Source organism: Eutrema salsugineum, unplaced genomic scaffold (assembly GCF_000478725.1).
Source record: "Eutrema salsugineum unplaced genomic scaffold, Eutsalg1_0 scaffold_10, whole genome shotgun sequence".
NCBI classification, from domain to species: Eukaryota; Viridiplantae; Streptophyta; class Magnoliopsida; order Brassicales; family Brassicaceae; genus Eutrema; species Eutrema salsugineum.
Window position 1 is genome coordinate 445892 of NW_006256908.1, and position 25106 is coordinate 470997.

The window sequence follows — 25106 nt, forward strand, 5'->3', positions numbered from 1 at the left end:
GTGGGCTGTGAAGTTGCTTAACTTTGATATCAAGACAGATCAAGAGAAAAGGGTCATGCAACTCCATGAACTTGAAGAGATCAGGCTTGGGGCTTTTGAGAGCTCCAAGATTTATAAAGAAAAGACCAAGGCTCTGCATGACCAAAAGATTCTGAAAAGGGAGTTCAAGGAAGGTGATCTAGTGTTGCTGTTCAACTCTAGGCTTAAGTTGTTTCCTGGAAAACTTAAGTCTAGATGGTCTGGTCCATTTAAAGTTCTTAAGGTCAGGCCATATGGAGCTGTGGTGTTAGAAGGCAAGAATGGTCAAGAGTTTGTGGTGAATGGCCAAAGAATCAAGCACTATCTGGTCTCAAAAAGGAAGGAGGAAGCTACATCAGTTCCCCTTCTTGATCCACCACCAGCCTGTTAAACAGTTTTCCAAAGTCAAACTTAGAGACTTTAAACAAAGTGCTCTTGGGAGACACCCCAAGCTTATCATTTGTAAATATGTTTTTGATCTTTTCTTTGCTTCTTTTCTTTTATGTTTTAGAACTTTTTGATGGGTTTTGTGAGTTGGTCTCAGGTTTTAGGTGATTTTTGGAGGCCATGGCTCAGTGACAAATAGAATGGAGCTTGTGAGAAGGCTGAGAGAAGTGTTTAAGGTCTGAAAAACTTGGAGGACGCCTGAGTGCTACCTGGGTGTGCGGCTTGAATCAAGAAAAGATCAACTCGCAGCAGGACTCGCAATCTACAGTGGTTTGGTCATGCTACCTGGTGACAATGAGACCAGGCCGCACAGAGAAAATTAGGCCGAGAGGCTTAAGGACCAAAGTCTGCGAGTTGGTCCTGCGGCCTGAAACAAAAGAAAACTAGGCCGCATGAAGGTTCGCATTTCACACCTAGTTGGGAGTGCTAGCTGATGCTCCATAAGCCCAGGCCGCACAGGAGGAAAAGAGAACGAGAAGCCTAAGGACCTGATCATGCGACTTAGGAATGCGGCTCAGTCAGGGAATGAACCAACTCGCAGCAGGACTCGCAATCTACAGCGGTTTGGTCGTGCTACCTGGAGCAAGAGGACCAGGCCGCACATAAAACAAGGGGACTCTGAGTTGACTAAGTGTTAAAGCTTGCGGGTTAGGCGTGCGGGTCAGATAAGAGGAGCCCAGGCCGCATGAAGACTCGCAATTCACACCGGCCTGGACGTGCGAGAAGGACCAAGAAGGATCAAGGCGCACACCAGGAGAAGGTGCCCGAGTGTTTAAGTCCCAGATTATGCGAGTTGGTGCTGCGGGTCAGAAGAGAGGAGACCAAGCCGCAAGTCCATTCGCGATTCACAACGGGTTGGTCCTGCGACCTGGGAACAATGAAACCAGGCCGCACATGGGAAAGAAGTGAGCACATTGCCTAAGTGTGAGAACGTGCGACCTGGTCATGCGGGTTGGACATAGAGGATCCCAGGTCGCATGATAACCCGCAATTCACACCGTGTTGGTCATGCGAGGTGGTACTCTAGAGTCAGGCCGCATAAAAAAGAAGAAACCCGAAGCGACTAAGTCCCAAAATCATGCGGTTTAAGAGTGCGGCCTAGAACAAGGAAGCCCAGGTCGCAGGAAGGTTCGCAAAATGCACCGACCTGGGCGTGCGAGTGGGTTGAGAAGAGGAACAGGCCGCACAATGCAAAGAACCGGAGATATGTCTAAGGGCCAAATTGTGCGACCTGGTCATGCTACCTGGAAACTTGAAAGACCAAGTCACACAAACGATCGCAATTCACAGCGGCTCGGTCATGCAGGTCATCGGGACGTAGCACCAGGTCGCAGCACGGAGAAGAGACCAAACCGTGCTGAAGCATTTTTACTGCGACTTGGGGATGCGGGACAGAAAGAGAACTACCAGGTCGCACAAAAACGATGTCGGTTCTACACCGAGTTGGTCGTGCGGCTCGGTCACGACGTTTCCAGGTCGCACAGGGAGAGAAAGGAAGCCGGTCAACGAGAAAAGGACGGGTCAAAGCCTTGACTGGTCAAAATAGATCTATTGACCACCAGTCCAAAGGCTTGACCCTGTCCCACACTCTCTCTTCCTCACCAAAAGCACGAGTTTGCACCTCTTCTCTCATTTCTCTCCATTGTTTTCATCATAACTCTCTAATTTCTCCATCAAATTCGTTGATTCAAAGTGCTCTGAGCTCGTTTTTGAGTTATTAACACCATCCTGATTGCATTTTGAACTCGTTGCATCATATTCCCAAGGTATTTCACTCTGTTAAAAGTCATCTCTTTCCATGTTCTTCAATTGTGATTTTTGAACTTCAAGTTGTGAAATCGATTTTGATAGGTTGTTTTAGACCATGAGATTATTTTTATAAATGCTAGGGTGCTAGATAGTCATGGAAAACAGAGCACTTTGTTTGTGATTCCTTGTTCTTGAGTTTTGAAAATTGTTGCAAGTTAATTCATGAAAAAAAAAAAAATCGATTTTTTCTTGGAAAAGAAATAAATTTGTTTCTTGCTGAGTCCTTGCTTTGCACTCTTGTTTTTTCATTGCTATGAACTTATTGGACTGATGCTTGGCTTGAGAAACTTGTTCATATGCTCTTCTAATCGATTCTTGCAACTATTTTTTTCAAAATTTTGAAGAACTTTGTAAAACTTGATCTTGTGCTAACATTGTTTTTGAGAATCTCTTGGCAGATGACTGAAAGAACCAACTCTCTGGCCAAGAAGTAGGGCACTGCATCCAAGGGCAAGGGTTTGGTCTCAGGGTCTTCACAGCCAAGAGAAAAAGGTCAAGGAGCAAAGAAAACCACAAAGCAAGGAAAATGTGATCCAGCACCGAAAAGGACAAGGCATGAAGGGAAAGCTTTGGTGGTTGCTTCTGGTTCCAAGAAGAAAGGGAAACAGTTGGCTGTGGTATCTGAGAGTGAACAGACCGAAAGTGACTCAAGCAGCTCAGCTGGTGGTTCCCAAGGCATCATTGAAGAGGGATCAAAGAGGATCAAGAAAACTGAACCAAAAACACCTGATTATCTGGCTAAGTTATAACAGATAGAGATCCAGCAAGGGAGGTTCCCTGATGTGGACTTTCTGAAGAAGATTGGCATCTATGAAGATGTCAAAACTTTGCTTGGGAACATGGGTATTGAATCACTTTTGGAGATGAGAGAGTCACAAAGGTGATCTGATGCTCCTTGGTGTGGGGCTGAAACAGCTGATGCCAACTCATGAAGATGGAGAGCCCTATGAAGGGTACGCTTATCCACCTTGCCTTGCCTCTCAATTAGCAAGGTCTTTAATGTTCAACAAAAAGTGCATTTGGGGTTCTACAAAGCAGGATGCAAAGCTGACTCATGGATGGGTTGTCACAAAGATCTTGAAGGCCAAGGGGTACAGATTCAAGGAGAACAAGGCAAGGTTTAATCTGATTAATGAAGCCCATTTGTGTAAGATCGGTTTCCTTCAAGGAAGAGTTGGTGCCAAGGTAGTTTACAACTTCAAGACTCTCATTAATGAACCAGCCCAAACTCTCTTGCCCAATCCCTCCATCACCACAGTCCAAGTAAAGAGGAACATTCACTTCTTCTTGCTGAAGGAAGAGCTGTACAATGTCCAAACTGATCCCCCAATCCTCAAGTACAAGAAAGCTTGCAGAGAAGAAGCCTCCAAGGAAAAGAAAGCAACCGCTGAAGAAGCTACCACAAGTGCTGCTGGTGCTCAAGATGCTGGTGTGCCTCCACCTCAAAAACGTTTTGGTGGACACAGGTATCACATTGATGATTACAACTGGGAGGAGCCAGGCACTTCAGGGTTCAGAGCTCAACAAAAGATTGGTGTTCTCCAACAATGGTACAAGTACCAAGACAAAACCATCCACAAGATGGCAAAGTGCATTAAGGAGATGAAGAAAAGGATCAAGAAGCTTGAAAACCCTTGCAAAGGTGGATCTCCAACACCGGTTTCACCAAGGAACAGAGAGGAAGTTGGAGAGAGTTCCATGAACTGCACAGCCCAGGTCACATATGGCACAACATGGGTGGATCTTGACGACGGTTCTGATGAGGCAAGCCATCACTCTTGGGAGACACCATCCGGTCACACTTCAAACCCCTCTTACTCATTGGGGTCAGACTTCCACAGCTCTTAGGTAACACTCCAAACCTTGTAAATATGCATGTAGATTTTCTTTTTCTTTTTGCATTTAACTTGTTTGTTTTGTTTTCACTCCTTTCTCATGCTTTTATAACACAAGGGACTGTATTATTTAAGTGTGGGGGAGGAGTTTCATCTTTTACTAATCATGTTTTCTCTGTTCTTATTTTATACTTTGAGTCTTCAGTCACATTCTTGTTGCATATTCATGTAGTCTCATCTAAGTGCATATAAAAACCAAAAAAATGGAAAAATCTGAAAAATTTTCATAAAAAAATGATCATGTAGTTGCATTCTCATTTTTAGGATTGAGTCTAGATTGCATATTCATGTAGGTTGCATCTTGCAGGGAGTAATGATAGGTTTACTAGAGAGTACATCACTTTGAGAACTTGAACTGAATATGCTTGTGAATCTTTTTCTGTGCTTGCAAAGTCTGAAACGATCTGAATCTGAGAAGCAAGTTTGAATTGAACTCAACTCTAATTAAGTGAGAACCTTGAACTTGACTTGAAAATATCTTGTGATGCATTGTTTGAAAAAGCTTGTGGATACCGACAGACATACTTGAGCTAGAACCATTGTTTTTACCGCCCTTTCTCCTTAGCTTAAGTAGCTGAATCCGCATCATGGATCAGTTCCCTCACCTTGAACCCATCCTTCTTTCAAGCCAATGTTTGTGTGTGAACTGAAAGACCACCTTGGATCAAACTTAGCAGAAAGTGTTAGGTTTAGAGCGACAATGGCAGGTCACATTGAGTGCTGTGTTCCAAGATCAAGGAACTGAGAGTGTTGGCGAGGAATAAGTGTGGGGGAAAGACTTGTTGGTGAGTGGAAAAAGGTGAGATGAGTGGAAAAGAGAAAGTGAAAATAGCTAGGGGAATGAAAGAAAAAGAAATCAGTCTTAGAGTTTTGAGTTAAAGAAAGTGAGCTCTGGTGTCTTGAAAAGAAAGAGTCTAGCCTCTTGGTAAAAGGAAAAGAAAAGAAGCCAAAGAGCTCAAATGTTTTGAAAAGAAAGAAAAAGAGGCCAGAGGTTGCAAAAGAAAAAGAGCTGTGTAAAGTTTGAACTCCAAGACTTGAGAGTGAAAATGAAAAGTAAGTCCCCTAGTGAGAGGAAAATAAGTGTGAAAAGTGAGGTTCTTGAGAGAGTGAGCAAGTGAGAAAGCTTTGAGTAGAGTGTGGGGTGTGATGAGTCTTTGCCCTTGTATGCATAGGTTGCTTTTTACCTTTAGCATTCTGCCAAAGTTTGATCATTCATAGAGAGATTCCTTTGCTGCATTAAACCCGCTTGAACACTGATGAGATCATTTTAATCTCATAGCCTTTCCTTAGCCAAGCCAGCTTTTTTGAACATTGCATCATTAGATTCACCTGATAAAAGCTTAATGAATGTGAAAGAGTTGAGAGAGAGAAGAACTTGTGGAGATTCCTTGTTGAGTTGATATATATCTGAGTATGGCTTTGCATTGCATAATTGAGTATGAACTTGAATTCTCATTGTGATCACTTCTCTCAAAAAGGAAATGTGAACTCCCATGCATTCAACCTCTTTCTCTCATTTGCTCTTTTTTCTTGAGGACAAGCAAGGGACAAGTGTGGGGGAGTTGATATGTTCATAATTTGCATCATTTAGGTTGTATATTTCATTCCAAATCATATCTTATTTCATGCATTTTAGGTCCTTAGGATTTGTTTTAGGACTTAGGAGTTGCATTAGGTCCCAATGAGTCTCTGCATGTTTTGAGTGTTTATCAGGTGTATTTGGAGCTATTTGGAGTCGAAAAGGTGAATTCAGAAAGAGAAATGGTGATCAGGGTTTGAAAGATGGTGAAGATGGGTTTTTGGAGGTTCTCGGCCATTCTCACGTACCGCAGGAAGGTTTTTCTCGGCGATTTGCATGTACCACGGGTGGATTCCTCGACCAAAACGCGTACCGGCTGGTTAAGTTTCTCGGCCAAAATTCCCGGGTGCAGACACAATTCTGAAATCGCCTGTCCGGGGAACCTTCCGGTCCGATTCAGCTGTCGGGTGCTTGAACAAAGTTGGAGAAGATTGAATCATGGTTCCAGAGCAAGTGGAATCATAGGATTTGGAGGCGTGAGCAGAGAGTTAAGCTCGTCGGAAGAAACTCCTGTCTCGCTGCCGTTTTGGACCGATCCGATGAGCTCCGAAGAATTCGAAGGACGATGCACTTCCAGACCGATTCAGTTTACAGGACCTTCATCAGAATCCGATATATTTGAGTCCTATTTCCAGAACGTTCGAGATCATTCAATTCGGAGCTATGAGCAAGAAGATAACGTTTCCGGAATGGACACACGTCTAGAAGCCTCTTTCTGATCGTGTCAATGCACTGCGAAGATGAGCCCTCCAGGAAACCTTTCACTTCCGAAGCGCCAAAGGTTCCTTCACAAAAGTTTAATATATATGAGTCTTCTGTCCACTGAAACTGGAATCACACAATTCGGACCAGTATCCTGGAAGTTACGCTTCCCTGAATGCGAAGTGATCCAAGGAGCCCTGAATGCTGCGAGATAGTCTTGCGACTTGGTTAACCCGCAACACCTGAAGATGAATGCCTGGACGTTGAGCTGCGAGTTGAGAAGTGCGGATAAGCTATCACTAGATAAGGTCAGAGGCTTCCTAGCAAGAAAAATGCTAAGTCCACAACCGTGCGACTTAGGCATGCGAGTTGGCCGCGCTTGGAACTAAGCCACACGAAGATTCGCAAACTACACCGACTTGAGCCTGCGACCTGGGAGTAATGGAGACCAAGCCACGCGAAGATCCGCAATTCACACCGAGAGAGTGATGCAGCTGAGTTTACAAGGTTTTATCTCGTTCAAGTTCCTCTCCTTGGTTGTGCGACTTCGGCATGCGACCTGGGAGACTCTTGACCAAATCGCACATTCTCCACTTTATCCACTAAAGCCGGGTCAGTACCCGGTTTGTTCCGGGCTGACCCGGTTCGTTTTTAGAGACATATAAATAGTTTTTAGGGTTTTTTCCCAAAACTTATGTTTTATTCCCTTTGTCTCTTGCCTCTTTTGTGAAAAGACTCCACTTAAGAAGAGAAATATCGATTTTTGAGTGTTTAATCAAGAGAGTTTGAGAGATCTTTGTGTTTAAAGCTGTTTTCTTCTTAATCTATCATCTCCATCTCCATTTCTCATTATTAATCATGTCAATCTTCTCAACTTGCAAAGGTTTAAGAGAGATTTGTATGATTAGTGAGTAGTCACCTTAATGAGGTTCTAGATGTGTAGGTTAGGGTGCTAAAGTGTTAGATTAGGAGTGCTTAGGGCAAGATTCATTGATTCATCTCTCTAAACAGCTGTTCTCTAGGCTAGATCCTTGCACATCACTTGAGATCTAGATTCTGGGAATTTCATGCACCAAAAGTGTTTGATGAAATTCCGGAAAGAGTTGTATTAGAGGTTTAAGCATTTGCTGCATGATGATGTATTGTTATTTGCTTGAATGATCTTCTAGAACTGTTTATTAATGCTCACTGATTCATATTTCACAAATGATGATTTGGTTTGAAAATGGATTAGTGTAGGGGTTAATGCCTTCATGAGAGGATTAATCTAGATTAGAGTTCTTAATCATTTGAATCATGTCTCATCATTGTCATTAGCATTCCTAGTTTAGCACCAAAGCACCCTAGCCAACTATCATGTCTAGAATCTCATGCCTCCATCATATCATATTCATAGCTCTTGTCATTGTTTAGTTCTTCTTTAGTCATTAATCCTGTTTTAAGTTTGTAGTTGTCATTAGTCAATCAAAACCACTCTTGCTCACTTGAATTGAGAAACTGATCACATAGCTTAGTGTCTATCACCACATTCTTGAATTGATAACCTCTTTGTGCTACTTTGACAAGGGGATTGATAGCCCTGAGACTAAAAAGTCTTATCTATCAATACGGCCACCGGAAGACAGACCTCTCTCGCATCCGTTCCGGAGCAATCCTATACATCTGGAAAGATTGCCTATCCAGGGAGACTTAACGTCAGATTCAGATTACAGGGTCTTCAGAAATATTGGAGATGATCAGGTCACGGATCCAGAACAAGTATGATCATTGGATTTGGAGTCGTGAGTAGAGAGTTAAGCTTACCGGAAGGCACACGGTTAAAAGCGCAAGTACGTATAAAATTTTAATTAAAAGACTACTTTGATATATATCCAAATCAAGAAATTAAAGCAAATTTTTTTCTTATTAGGTGGACCCGAATGATCCGGATGAATTTCCAACATGGTTCCATGAGTTACTACTAGGTCTGATGGCAAAAATAACTACAGCCTCCATGTATTTCACTCGGGGCTATGTTTTTCACACATACCGTCACGGTGCAAAGCAGGCGACAACTAACTATGGAGTTTGTGTGAGGGGTGAAATAGATTTTTATGGAATTCTGCAAGAAATAATTGAAGTAGAGTATCCTGGATTGTTAAGGCTGAAAACTGTTCTCTTCAAATGTGATTGGTTTGATCCAACTGTTGGAAGAGGGGTACGTCTAAACAAGTTTGGAGTTGTTGACGTGAACAAGTCACGACGGTACAACAGGTTTAAGCCATTTATATTAGCTTCTCAAGCAGAACAGGTAACGTTTCTGCCATACCCTCAAGTTCGATCAACAGGAATCTCTTGGTTAGCTGTAGTTAAAGTGGCTCCGAGGGGCAAGATTGTGGGGGTTGAGGATGTTCCACTTCAACAGGACACTTGCGTAGATCTGTCTGAACCAGATGTTGATGAGGAGATTTTCTTAATAGACCCTCGGAACAGGCAAGTTGAAGATCTTCCCGATGATACCGAAGAAGAAGTGATGATGAGTTTGCTGAAACCGATGATGACGATTTGGCGGAAGACGACGGTGATGGTGACGAAGTAATAGAGGAAGATGAATCTGATTGAGTTTCATGCATCGTATTTAGTGAATGTTTGTTATTATGTAATTTGTAACTTTGTTTGTTTGAATTTTTTAAATGGAATAAAATTCGATTTTACAACCGTTTTACGATGATTTTTATAAACCCTTAACCCTAAGTCTAGGTTTTAAGCCATGAATGAATAGGGTTTAAGCATTACGACGTCTTTACGACGATCAGTCGTAATATCGTCGTAATATTACGACGATTTTACGACGGGTTCACTATTTAGTCGTAAAATCGTCGTAATATTGAAATCCAAGCTTTTAAATCTTTTATATCTGATTGGTTGTAAGGTATTTCACAAATGTTTTTGATTGGTTATCTTATTTTATATGAAATGCTATCAATCTGATCAAAATCAAAAGGTTATATATTAGATTATGGAATTTCAATATTTACTATCTCATGTACTAAATCCGTCATACATGCAAAGTTATAAACCTTTTGTTATATGTTAGGATACAATAACATTTGCGTTGTTCTTTATGCAATAAGCCTTTTGAAAGATTTAGGGTTTAATAACTTTTTACATAAACATCGTAAAACCGTCGTAATATTATCGTAACGTTACGACGTTTTTACGACTAATGTTCCTAAAACCATCGTTAAACCGTCGTAACACTGATGAGGATCATATGTCTGATAGCACTTGGATTGGCTCCAGATCCGAGGTACGAGGTTATAAATGTTGTAACGTTAGGACAGTTTTACGACGGTTTAGGGTTTAGTCGTCGTAAAACCGTCGTAACGGTCAAACGCTCCCATCATGACACGTGTCATGTCATGCAGTGGACCAACTGTTATACAACCAAATCGTCGTAAAATCGTCGTAACTATATAAGGGACGCGAGTTTTCCTCCTTCGTCGCTCATTCCTCTCTTTCCTCTCTCTCTCTAGAAATCTCTCTCTCTCTCTAGAAATCTACCTCTCCCTTCTCTCCCTACTCTCCAGCCAATTAATTTGTAAGTATTTTTTTTTAAATTATTTTCATTATATATAGTTTTGTTTAAATAAGAGATAGGCCCGGAATTTAGATAGGGTTTAGGTTCGGAATTTAGATAGGCCCGAAATTTATAAATATATGATATAATTAGTAACTATATGTTATTTAATTTTGTAGATTACTTAGATATGGCTCCTCGGGCAAAGAGGTTCCACTACCGACAGATGGTAGATCCAGACGGTACGGCCCCGTCCACCTCAGCGACAGGGTCAGTCATCCCGGAGTCCTCGGGAACACAACGAACAGTTTCCCAAGCGGTCGTTGTACCACAGCCGGCACCGCCTCCACCACCACTAGCCGAACCTGCTGCAGCCCCTGCACCAGCCGGACCAGCAGCCCCGATACAGCCTATACCGTATGCCCAATTTACGGTACAAGATCTTCTATGCCAACCGGGTCGTGAGAGTATTAACAAACTCGATCCGGATCGAGCCCCGGAAACATTTTGGTACGAGTTTTTTTTTTAAAAAAAAATTTAAACAAATAATATTTATAATTAATTGAAATTAATTTAATTTTTATTTGCATTTGACTAGGTTTACGACCGACAATGCGGTCGGTCGTAACGTTGCGGACATCATCAAAGAGTTTTTCATACAACCCCATACCAGCTGGAAGAAGCTGGATCAGGCAACGCTTGACACTTGGTTCAAGTGTTTTACGGTAAGTACTTTAAAATTTTGATTTATATTATTATTTTTAATTTTTTACAATAATTACTAACTTTTTATTTTTTTTCCTAGCAAAACTGGCATTGGGAAACATCCGCACACGGACGTGTGGAGACGGCCTTCAAAGAGAAGGTCAAATTCCGACTCAACAACACCGTTTCCGACTGGAAGCAGAAGTGGGAGGTCGACGGCGACAAGGCCAAGCCGGCGCCGATGGCCGATACCGTCTGGCGGGGTCTGGTCCAGTACTGGTTGAATCCGCACAACCAGACTACTGCCGCCAAGTGTTCCAGATCCAGGTATTTTAATTTGTGTTTATATTAAATATATAATTAAATTATGTGTTTTCCTCCTTAATACATTCTAATGAATATATTTTTCAAGAACGTTACTGACGATGCGGGAAATTGGAAGAACGTCCCGCACACTTTCAGCCAGATTATTTTGCCGAGAGACGACTTATGATTGTAATTAAATTTAAATTTTTAATTCTTTGTTTTTAAATAATTAACTCTTATTTGTCTTATTAATATTTTTATTTTTAATTCTTTGTTCCTCCTATGACGAAGATCTTCGCCGAGACCCATAAGAAGCGGAACGGCGAATTCACAGATCCTCGGGCGGAGGAGATCTACAATGCCGCCTGTGCGGCGATCGAGAAGCGGCAGACGCAACTCACTCAGCAGGTGCGTCCAACGTCTCCCGGAGGTAGCTCGGTCCAATCGACCCCGACGCTGACGGTGGCGGAGATGGACCAGATTTTTGAAGAGGTGAATTCTTTTAATAAATTTAATTTAATTTTAAATTTATATTGTATTTTTTAACATATTTTATTTAAATATTTTCAGGTTGCCCCTAAGAAAAAGGTGCGGGTTTTAGGGATGGGATCCATCCGTGATACCCCGGTCGCTACGGCAACTGGTCATGTCCGGGCACCAGATCCGCTTATCCGCCAGGAGATCGATCAGATGCAGACCCAGTACGAGACGAAGATCGACCAGCTGTACGGTCTCTTCGAGATCATGGGGGCCGACAACCCGGTGCTCATGGCGCAGTTGGACAGGCTGCGGGCTGATGGAGTTGTCGGATCGTCTGCAGGGTCATCTTCTAGGAGGCAACCACCGGTGCAGACGGACGAGGAGATGTTCTGGTCTCTTGGGGTTAATCTTCCTAGAGCCGGAGATCAGATGCCGGAAGCCTCTAACCGAAGACCCGGGGATCAGGCGGCGGAAACCTCTACCCGAAGACCCGGCAAAGAACATGTGGAAGACGATGATACAGAAGAAGAAGTGATGATGAGTTTGCTGAAACCGATGATGACGATTTGGCGGAAGACGACGGTGATGGTGACGAAGTAATAGAGGAAGATGAATCTGTATTGAGTTTCATGCATCGTATTTAGTGAATGTTTGCTATTATGTAATTTGTAACTTTGTTTGTTTGAATTTTTTAAATGGAATAAAATTCGATTTTACAACCGTTTTACGACGATTTTTATAAACCCTTAACCCTAAGTCTAGGTTTTAAGCCATGAATGAATAGGGTTTAAGCATTACGACGTCTTTATGACGATCAGTCGTAATATCGTCGTAATATTACGACGATTTTACGACGCGTTCACTATTTAGTCGTAAAATCGTCGTAATATTGAAATCCAAGCTTTTAAATCTTTTATATCTGATTGGTTGTAAGGTATTTCACAAATGTTTTTGATTGGTTATCTTATTTTATATGAAATGTTATCAATCTGATCAAAATCAAAAGGTTATATATTAGATTATGGAATTTCAATATTTACTATCTCATGTACTAAATCCGTCATACATGCAAAGTTATAAACCTTTTGTTATATGTTAGGATACAATAACCTTTGTGTTGTTCTTTATGCAATAAGCCTTTTGAAAGATTTAGGGTTTAATAACTTTTTACATAAACATCGTAAAACCGTCGTAATATTATCGTAACATTACGACGTTTTTACGACTAATGTTCCTAAAACCGTCGTTAAACCGTCGTAACACTGATGAGGATCATACGTCTGATAGCACCTGGATTGGCTCCAGATCTGAGATACGAGGATATAAATGTTGTAACGTTAGGACAGTTTTACGACGGTTTAGGGTTTAGTCGTCGTAAAACCGTCGTAACGGTCAAACGCTCCCATCATGACACGTGTCATGTCATGCAGTGGACCAACTGTTATACAACCAAATCGTCGTAAAATCTTCGTAACTATATAAGGGACGCGAGTTTTCCTCCTTCGTCGCTCATTCCTCTCTTTCCTCTCTCTCTCTAGAAATCTCTCTCTCTCTAGAAATCTACCTCTCCCTTCTCTCCCTACTCGCCAGCCAATTAATTTGTAAGTATTTTTTTTTAAATTATTTTCATTATATATAGTTTTGTTTAAATAAGAGATAGGCCCGGAATTTAGATAGGGTTTAGGTTCGGAATTTAGATAGGCCCGAAATTTATAAATATATGATATAATTAGTAACTATATGTTATTTAATTTTGTAGATTACTTAGATATGGCTCCTCGGGCAAAGAGGTTCCACTACCGACAGATGGTAGATCCAGACGGTACGGCCCCGTCCACCTCAGCGACAGGGTCAGTCATCCCGGAGTCCTCGGGAACACAACGAACAGTTTCCCAAGCGGTCGTTGTACCACAGCCGGCACCGCCTCCACCACCACTAGCCGAACCAGCTGCAGCCCCTGCACCAGCCGGACCAGCAGCCCCGATACAGCCTATACCGTATGCCCAATTTACGGTACAAGATCTTCTATGCCAACCGGGTCGTGAGAGTATTAACAAACTCGATCCGGATCGAGCCCCGGAAACATTTTGGTACAAGTTTTTTTTAAAAAAAAAAATTTTAAACAAATAATATTTATAATTAATTGAAATTAATTTAATTTTTATTTGCATTTGACTAGGTTTACGACCGACAATGCGGTCGGTCGTAACGTTGCGGACATCATCAAAGAGTTTTTCATACAACTCCATACCAGCTGGAAGAAGCTGGATCAGGCAACGCTTGACACTTGGTTCAAGTGTTTTGCGGTAAGTACTTTAAAATTTTGATTTATATTATTATTTTTAATTTTTTACAACAATTACTAACTTTTTGTTTTTTTTCCTAGCAAAACTGGCATTGGGAAACATCCGCACACGGACGTGTGGAGACGGCCTTCAAAGAGAAGGTCAAATTCCGACTCAACAACACCGTTTCCGACTGGAAGCAGAAGTGGGAGGTCGACGGCGACAAGGCCAAGCTGGCGCCGATGGCCGATACCGTCTGGCGGGGTCTGGTCCAGTACTGGTTGAATCCGCACAACCAGACTACTGCCGCCAAGTGTTCCAGATCCAGGTATTTTAATTTGTGTTTATATTAAATATATAATTAAATTATGTGTTTTCCTCCTTAATACATTCTAATGAATATATTTTTCAAGAACGTTACTGACGATGCGGGAAATTGGAAGAACGTCCCGCACACTTTCAGCCAGATTATTTTGCCGAGAGACGACTTATGATTGTAATTAAATTTAAATTTTTAATTCTTTGTTTTTAAATAATTAACTCTTATTTGTCTTATTAATATTTTTATTTTTAATTCTTTGTTCCTCCTATGACGAAGATCTTCGCCGAGACCCATAAGAAGCGGAACGGCGAATTCACAGATCCTCGGGCGGAGGAGATCTACAATGCCGCCTGTGCGGCGATCGAGAAGCGGCAGACGCAACTCACTCAGCAGGTGCGTCCAACGTCTCCCGGAGGTAGCTCGGTCCAATCGACCCCGACGCTGACGGTGGCGGAGATGGACCAGATTTTTGAAGAGGTGAATTCTTTTAATAAATTTAATTTAATTTTAAATTTATATTGTATTTTTTAACATATTTTATTTAAATATTTTCAGGTTGCCCCTAAGAAAAAGGTGCGGGTTTTAGGGATGGGATCCATCCGTGATACCCCGGTCGCTACGGCAACTGGTCATGTCCGGGCACCAGATCCGCTTATCCGCCAGGAGATCGATCAGATGCAGACCCAGTACGAGACGAAGATCGACCAGCTGTACGGTCTCTTCGAGATCATGGGGGCCGACAACCCGGTGCTCATGGCGCAGTTGGACAGGCTGCGGGCTGATGGAGTTGTCGGATCGTCTGCAGGGTCATCTTCTAGGAGGCAACCACCGGTGCAGACGGACGAGGAGATGTTCTGGTCTCTTGGGGTTAATCTTCCTAGAGCCGGAGATCAGATGCCGGAAGCCTCTAACCGAAGACCCGGGGATCAGGCGGCGGAAACCTCTACCCGAAGACCCGGCAAAGAACATGTGGAAGACGATGATACAGAAGAAGAAGTGATGATGAGTTTGCTGAAACCGATGATGACGATTTGGCGGAAGACGACGGTGATGGTGACGAAGTAATAGAGGAAGATGAATCTGTATTGAGTTTCATGCATCGTATTTAGTGAATGTTTGCTATTATGTAATTTGTAACTTTGTTTGTTTGAATTTTTTAAATGGAATAAAATTCGATTTTACAACCGTTTTACGACGATTTTTATAAACCCTTAACCCTAAGTCTAGGTTTTAAGCCATGAATGAATAGGGTTTAAGCATTACGACGTCTTTACGACGATCAGTCGTAATATCGTCGTAATATTACGACGATTTTACGACGCGTTCACTATTTAGTCGTAAAATCGTCGTAATATTGAAATCCAAGCTTTTAAATCTTTTATATCTGATTGGTTGTAAGGTATTTCACAAATGTTTTTAATTGGTTATCTTATTTTATATGAAATGTTATCAATCTGATCAAAATCAAAAGGTTATATATTAGATTATGGAATTTCAATATTTACTATCTCATGTACTAAATCCGTCATACATGCAAAGTTATAAACCTTTTGTTATATGTTAGGATACAATAACCTTTGTGTTGTTCTTTATGCAATAAGCCTTTTGAAAGATTTAGGGTTTAATAACTTTTTACATAAACATCGTAAAACCGTCGTAATATTATCGTAACATTACGACGTTTTTACGACTAATGTTCCTAAAACCGTCGTTAAACCGTCGTAACACTGATGAGGATCATACGTCTGATAGCACCTGGATTGGCTCCAGATCTGAGATACGAGGATATAAATGTTGTAACGTTAGGACAGTTTTACGACGGTTTAGGGTTTAGTCGTCGTAAAACCGTCGTAACGGTCAAACGCTCCCATCATGACACGTGTCATGTCATGCAGTGGACCAACTGTTATACAACCAAATCGTCGTAAAATCTTCGTAACTATATAAGGGACGCGAGTTTTCCTCCTTCGTCGCTCATTCCTCTCTTTCCTCTCTCTCTCTAGAAATCTCTCTCTCTCTCTAGAAATCTACCTCTCCCTTCTCTCCCTACTCTCCAGCCAATTAATTTGTAAGTATTTTTTTTAAAATTATTTTCATTATATATAGTTTTGTTTAAATAAGAGATAGGCCCGGAATTTAGATAGGGTTTAGGTTCGGAATTTAGATAGGCCCAAAATTTATAAATATATGATATAATTAGTAACTATATGTTATTTAATTTTGTAGATTACTTAGATATGGCTCCTCGGGCAAAGAGGTTCCACTACCGACAGATGGTAGATCCAGACGGTACGGCCCCGTCCACCTCAGCGACAGGGTCAGTCATCCCGGAGTCCTCGGGAACACAACGAACAGTTTCCCAAGCGGTCGTTGTACCACAGCCGGCACCGCCTCCACCACCACTAGCCGAACCAGCTGCAGCCCCTGCACCAGCCGGACCAGCAGCCCCGATACAGCCTATACCGTATGCCCAATTTACGGTACAAGATCTTCTATGCCAACCGGGTCGTGAGAGTATTAACAAACTCGATCCGGATCGAGCCCCGGAAACATTTTGGTACAAGTTTTTTTTTAAAAAAAAAATTTTAAACAAATAATATTTATAATTAATTGAAATTAATTTAATTTTTATTTGCATTTGACTAGGTTTACGACCGACAATGCGGTCGGTCGTAACGTTGCGGACATCATCAAAGAGTTTTTCATACAACCCCATACCAGCTGGAAGAAGCTGGATCAGGCAACGCTTGACACTTGGTTCAAGTGTTTTGCGGTAAGTACTTTAAAATTTTGATTTATATTATTATTTTTAATTTTTTACAATAATTACTAACTTTTTGTTTTTTATCCTAGCAAAACTGGCATTGGGAAACATCCGCACACGGACGTGTGGAGACGGCCTTCAAAGAGAAGGTCAAATTCCGACTCAACAACACCGTTTCCGACTGGAAGCAGAAGTGGGAGGTCGACGGCGACAAGGCCAAGCCGGCGCCGATGGCCGATACCGTCTGGCGGGGTCTGGTCCAGTACTGGTTGAATCCGCAAAACCAGACTACTGCCGCCAAGTGTTCCAGATCCAGGTATTTTAATTTGTGTTTATATTAAATATATAATTAAATTATGTGTTTTCCTCCTTAATACATTCTAATGAATATATTTTTCAAGAACGTTACTGACGATGCGGGAAATTGGAAGAACGTCCTGCACACTTTCAGCCAGATTATTTTGCCGAGAGACGACTTATGATTGTAATTAAATTTAAATTTTTAATTCTTTGTTTTTAAATAATTAACTCTTATTTGTCTTATTAATATTTTTATTTTTAATTCTTTGTTCCTCCTATGACGAAGATCTTCGCCGAGACCCATAAGAAGCGGAACGGCGAATTCACAGATCCTCGGGCGGAGGAGATCTACAATGCCGCCTGTGCGGCGATCGAGAAGCGGCAGACGCAACTCACTCAGCAGGTGCGTCCAACGTCTCCCGGAGGTAGCTCGGTCCAATCGACCCCGACGCTGACGGTGGCGGAGATGGACCAGATTTTTGAAGAGGTGAATTCTTTTAATAAATTTAATTTAATTTTAAATTTATATTGTATTTTTTAACATATTTTATTTAAATATTTTCAGGTTGCCCCTAAGAAAAAGGTGCGGGTTTTAGGGATGGGATCCATCCGTGATACCCCGGTCGCTACGGCAACTGGTCATGTCCGGGCACCAGATCCGCTTATCCGCCAGGAGATCGATCAGATGCAGACCCAGTACGAGACGAAGATCGACCAGCTGTACGGTCTCTTCGAGATCATGGGGGCCGACAACCCGGTGCTCATGGCGCAGTTGGACAGGCTGCGGGCTGATGGAGTTGTCGGATCGTCTGCAGGGTCATCTTCTAGGAGGCAACCACCGGTGCAGACGGACGAGGAGATGTTCTGGTCTCTTGGGGTTAATCTTCCTAGAGCCGGAGATCAGATGCCGGAAGCCTCTAACCGAAGACCCGGGGATCAGGCGGCGGAAACCTCTACCCGAAGACCCGGCAAAGAACATGTGGAAGACGATGATACAGAAGAAGAAGTGATGATGAGTTTGCTGAAACCGATGATGACGATTTGGCGGAAGACGACGGTGATGGTGACGAAGTAATAGAGGAAGATGAATCTGTATTGAGTTTCATGCATCGTATTTAGTGAATGTTTGCTATTATGTAATTTGTAACTTTGTTTGTTTGAATTTTTTAAATGGAATAAAATTCGATTTTACAACCGTTTTACGACGATTTTTATAAACCCTTAACCCTAAGTCTAGGTTTTAAGCCATGAATGAATAGGGTTTAAGCATTACGACGTCTTTACGACGATCAGTCGTAATATCGTCGTAATATTACGACGATTTTACGACGCGTTCACTATTTAGTCGTAAAATCGTCGTAATATTGAAATCCAAGCTTTTAAATCTTTTATATCTGATTGGTTGTAAGGTATTTCACAAATGTTTTTGATTGGTTATCTTATTTTATATGAAATGTTATCAATCTGATCAAAATCAAAAGGTTATATATTAGATTATGGAATTTCAATATTTACTATCTCATGTACTAAATCCGTCATACATGCAAAGTTATAAACCTTTTGTTATATGTTAGGATACAATAACCTTTGTGTTGTTCTTTATGCAATAAGCCTTTTGAAAGATTTAGGGTTTAATAAATTTTTACATAAACATCGTAAAACCGTCGTAATATTATCGTAACATTACGACGTTTTTACGACTAATGTTCCTAAAACCGTCGTTAAACCGTCGTAACACTGATGAGGATCATACGTCTGATAGCACCTGGATTGGCTCCAGATCTGAGATACGAGGATATAAATGTTGTAACGTTAGGACAGTTTTACGACGGTTTAGGGTTTAGTCGTCGTAAAACCGTCGTAACGGTCAAACGCTCCCATCATGACACGTGTCATGTCATGCAGTGGACCAACTGTTATACAACCAAATCGTCGTAAAATCTTCGTAACTATATAAGGGACGCGAGTTTTCCTCCTTCGTCGCTCATTCCTCTCTTTCCTCTCTCTCTCTAGAAATCTCTCTCTCTCTCTAGAAATCTACCTCTCCCTTCTCTCCCTACTCGCCAGCCAATTAATTTGTAAGTATTTTTTTTTAAATTATTTTCATTATATATAGTTTTGTTTAAATAAGAGATAGGCCCGGAATTTAGATAGGGTTTAGGTTCGGAATTTAGATAGGCCCGAAATTTATAAATATATGATATAATTAGTAACTATATGTTATTTAATTTTGTAGATTACTTAGATATGGCTCCTCGGGCAAAGAGGTTCCACTACCGACAGATGGTAGATCCAGACGGTACGGCCCCGTCCACCTCAGCGACAGGGTCAGTCATCCCGGAGTCCTCGGGAACACAACGAACAGTTTCCCAAGCGGTCGTTGTACCACAGCCGGCACCGCCTCCACCACCACTAGCCGAACCAGCTGCAGCCCCTGCACCAGCCGGACCAGCAGCCCCGATACAGCCTATACCGTATGCCCAATTTACGGTACAAGATCTTCTATGCCAACCGGGTCGTGAGAGTATTAACAAACTCGATCCGGATCGAGCCCCGGAAACATTTTGGTACAAGTTTTTTTTAAAAAAAAAAATTTTAAACAAATAATATTTATAATTAATTGAAATTAATTTAATTTTTATTTGCATTTGACTAGGTTTACGACCGACAATGCGGTCGGTCGTAACGTTGCGGACATCATCAAAGAGTTTTTCATACAACTCCATACCAGCTGGAAGAAGCTGGATCAGGCAACGCTTGACACTTGGTTCAAGTGTTTTGCGGTAAGTACTTTAAAATTTTGATTTATATTATTATTTTTAATTTTTTACAATAATTACTAACTTTTTGTTTTTTTTCCTAGCAAAACTGGCATTGGAAAACATCCGCACACGGACGTGTGGAGACGGCCTTCAAAGAGAAGGTCAAATTCCGACTCAACAACACCGTTTCCGACTGGAAGCAGAAGTGGGAGGTCGACGGCGACAAGGCCAAGCCGGCGCCGATGGCCGATACCGTCTGGCGGGGTCTGGTCCAGTACTGGTTGAATCCGCACAACCAGACTACTGCCGCCAAGTGTTCCAGATCCAGGTATTTTAATTTGTGTTTATATTAAATATATAATTAAATTATGTGTTTTCCTCCTTAATACATTCTAATGAATATATTTTTCAAGAACGTTACTGACGATGCGGGAAATTGGAAGAACGTCCCGCACACTTTCAGCCAGATTATTTTGCCGAGAGACGACTTATGATTGTAATTAAATTTAAATTTTTAATTCTTTGTTTTTAAATAATTAACTCTTATTTGTCTTATTAATATTTTCATTTTTAATTCTTTGTTCCTCCTATGACGAAGATCTTCGCCGAGACCCATAAGAAGCGGAACGGCGAATTCACAGATCCTCGGGCGGAGGAGATCTACAATGCCGCCTGTGCGGCGATCGAGAAGCGGCAGACGCAACTCACTCAGCAGGTGCGTCCAACGTCTCCCGGAGGTAGCTCGGTCCAATCGACCCCGACGCTGACGGTGGCGGAGATGGACCAGATTTTTGAAGAGGTGAATTCTTTTAATAAATTTAATTTAATTTTAAATTTATATTGTATTTTTAACATATTTTATTTAAATATTTTCAGGTTGCCCCTAAGAAAAAGGTGCGGGTTTTAGGGATGGGATCCATCCGTGATACCCCGGTCGCTACGGCAACTGGTCATGTCCGGGCACCGGATCCGCTTATCCGCCAGGAGATCGATCAGATGCAGACCCAGTACGAGACGAAGATCGACCAGCTGTACGGTCTCTTCGAGATCATGGGGGCCGACAACCCGGTGCTCATGGCGCAGTTGGACAGGCTGCGGGCTGATGGAGTTGTCGGATCGTCTGCAGGGTCATCTTCTAGGAGGCAACCACCGGTGCAGACGGACGAGGAGATGTTCTGGTCTCTTGGGGTTAATCTTCCTAGAGCCGGAGATCAGACGCCGGAAGCCTCTAACCGAAGACCCGGGGATCAGGCGGCGGAAACCTCTACCCGAAGACCCGGCAAAGAACATGTGGAAGACGATGATACAGAAGAAGAAGTGATGATGAGTTTGCTGAAACCGATGATGACGATTTGGCGGAAGACGACGGTGATGGTGACGAAGTAATAGAGGAAGATGAATCTGTATTGAGTTTCATGCATCGTATTTAGTGAATGTTTGTTATTATGTAATTTGTAACTTTGTTTGTTTGAATTTTTTAAATGGAATAAAATTCGATTTTACAACCGTTTTACGACGATTTTTATAAACCCTTAACCCTAAGTCTAGGTTTTAAGCCATGAATGAATAGGGTTTAAGCATTACGACGTCTTTACGACGATCAGTCGTAAGATCGTCGTAATATTACGACGATTTTACGACGCGTTCACTATTTAGTCGTAAAATCGTCGTAATATTGAAATCCAAGCTTTTAAATCTTTTATATCTTATTGGTTGTAAGGTATTTCAAAAATGTTTTTGATTGGTTATCTTATTTTATATGAAATGCTATCAATCTGATCAAAATCAAAAGGTTATATATTAGATTATGGAATTTCAATATTTACTATCTCATGTACTAAATCCGTCATACATGCAAAGTTATAAATCTTTTGTTATATGTTAGGATACAATAACCTTTGCGTTGTTCTTTATGCAATAAGCCTTTTGAAAGATTTAGGGTTTAATAACTTTTTACATAAACATCGTAAAACCGTCGTAATATTATCGTAACGTTACGACGTTTTTACGACTAATGTTCCTAAAACCGTCGTTAAACCGTCGTAACACTGATGAGGATCATATGTCTGATAGCACCTGGATTGGCTCCAGATCCGAGGTACGAGGTTATAAATGTTGTAACGTTAGGACAGTTTTACGACGGTTTAGGGTTTAGTCGTCGTAAAACCGTCGTAACGGTCAAACGCTCCCATCATGACACGTGTCATGTCATGCAGTGGACCAACTGTTATACAACCAAATCGTCGTAAAATCTTCGTAACTATATAAGGGACGCGAGTTTTCCTCCTTCGTCGCTCATTCCTCTCTTTCCTCTCTCTCTCTAGAAATCTCTCTCTCTCTCTAGAAATCTACCTCTCCCTTCTCTCCCTACTCTCCAGCCAATTAATTTGTAAGTATTTTTTTTAAAATTATTTTCATTATATATAGTTTTGTTTAAATAAGAGATAGGCCCGGAATTTAGATAGGGTTTAGGTTCGGAATTTAGATAGGCCCAAAATTTATAAATATATGATATAATTAGTAACTATATGTTATTTAATTTTGTAGATTACTTAGATATGGCTCCTCGGGCAAAGAGGTTCCACTACCGACAGATGGTAGATCCAGACGGTACGGCCCCGTCCACCTCAGCGACAGGGTCAGTCATCCCGGAGTCCTCGGGAACACAACGAACAGTTTCCCAACCGGTCGTTGTACCACAGCCGGCACCGCCTCCACCACCACCAGCCGAACCAGCTGCAGCCCCTGCACCAGCCGGACCAGCAGCCCCGATACAGCCTATACCGTATGCCCAATTTACGGTACAAGATCTTCTACGGCAACCGGGTTGTGAGAGTATGAACAAACTCGATCCGGATCGAGCCCCGGAAACATTTTGGTACGAGTTTTTTTTTAAAAAAAAAATTTTAAACAAATAATATTTATAATTAATTGAAATTAATTTAATTTTTATTTGCATTTGACTAGGTTTACGACCGACAATGCGGTCGGTCGTAACGTTGCGGACATCATCAAAGAGTTTTTTATACAACCCCATACCAGCTGGAAGAAGCTGGATCAGGCAACGCTTGACACTTGGTTCAAGTGTTTTGCGGTAAGTACTTTAAAATTTTGATTTATATTATTATTTTTAATTTTTTACAATAATTACTAACTTTTTGTTTTTTTTCCTAGCAAAACTGGCATTGGGAAACATCCGCACACGGACGTGTGGAGACGGCCTTCAAAGAGAAGGTCAAATTCCGACTCAACAACACCGTTTCCGACTGGAAGCAGAAGTGGGAGGTCGACGGCGACAAGGCCAAGCCGGCGCCGATGGCCGATACCGTCTGGCGGGGTCTGGTCCAGTACTGGTTGAATCCGCACAACCAGACTACTGCCGCCAAGTGTTCCAGATCCAGGTATTTTAATTTGTGTTTATATTAAATATATAATTAAATTATGTGTTTTCCTCCTTAATACATTCTAATGAATATATTTTTCAAGAACGTTACTGATGATGCGGGAAATTGGAAGAACGTCCCGCACACTTTCAGCCAGATTATTTTGCCGAGAGACGACTTATGATTGTAATTAAATTTAAATTTTTAATTCTTTGTTTTTAAATAATTAACTCTTATTTGTCTTATTAATATTTTCATTTTTAATTCATTGTTCCTCCTATGACGAAGATCTTCGCCGAGACCCATAAGAAGCGGAACGGCGAATTCACAGATCCTCGGGCGGAGGAGATCTACAATGCCGCCTGTGCGGCGATCGAGAAGCGGCAGACGCAACTCACTCAGCAGGTGCGTCCAACGTCTCCCGGAGGTAGCTCGGTCCAATCGACCCCGACGCTGACGGTGGCGGAGATGGACCAGATTTTTGAAGAGGTGAATTCTTTTAATAAATTTAATTTAATTTTAAATTTATATTGTATTTTTTAACATATTTTATTTAAATATTTTCAGGTTGCCCCTAAGAAAAAGGTGCGGGTTTTAGGGATGGGATCCATCCGTGATACCCCGGTCGCTACGGCAACTGGTCATGTCCGGGCACCAGATCCGCTTATCCGCCAGGAGATCGATCAGACGCAGACCCAGTACGAGACGAAGATCGACCAGCTGTACGGTCTCTTCGAGATCATGGGGGCCGACAACCCGGTGCTCATGGCGCAGTTGGACAGGCTGCGGGCTGATGGAGTTGTCGGATCGTCTGCAGGGTCATCTTCTAGGAGGCAACCACCGGTGCAGACGGACGAGGAGATGTTCCGGTCTCTTGGGGTTAATCTTCCTAGAGCCGGAGATCAGACGCCGGAAGCCTCTAACCGAAGACCCGGGGATCAGGCGGCGGAAACCTCTACCCGAAGACCCGGCAAAAAACATGTGGAAGACGATGATACAGAAGAAGAAGTGATGATGAGTTTGCTGAAACCGATGATGACGATTTGGCGGAAGACGACGGTGATGGTGACGAAGTAATAGAGGAAGATGAATCTGTATTGAGTTTCATGCATCGTATTTAGTGAATGTTTGCTATTATGTAATTTGTAACTTTGTTTGTTTGAATTTTTTAAATGGAATAAAATTCGATTTTACAACCGTTTTACGACGATTTTTATAAACCCTTAACCCTAAGTCTAGGTTTTAAACCATGAATGAATAGGGTTTAAGCATTACGACGTCTTTACGACGATCAGTCGTAATATCGTCGTAATATTACGACGATTTTACGACGCGTTCACTATTTAGTCGTAAAATCGTCGTAATATTGAAATCCAAGCTTTTAAATCTTTTATATCTGATTGGTTGTAAGGTATTTCACAAATGTTTTTGATTGGTTATCTTATTTTATATGAAATGTTATCAATCTGATCAAAATCAAAAGGTTATATATTAGATTATGGAATTTCAATATTTACTATCTCATGTACTAAATCCGTCATACATGCAAAGTTATAAACCTTTTGTTATATGTTAGGATACAATAACCTTTGTGTTGTTCTTTATGCAATAAGCCTTTTGAAAAATTTAGGGTTTAATAACTTTTTACATAAACATCGTAAAACCATCGTAATATTATCGTAACATTACGACGTTTTTACGACTAATGTTCCTAAAACCGTCGTTAAACCGTCGTAACACTGATGAGGATCATACGTCTGATAGCACCTGGATTGGCTCCAGATCTGAGA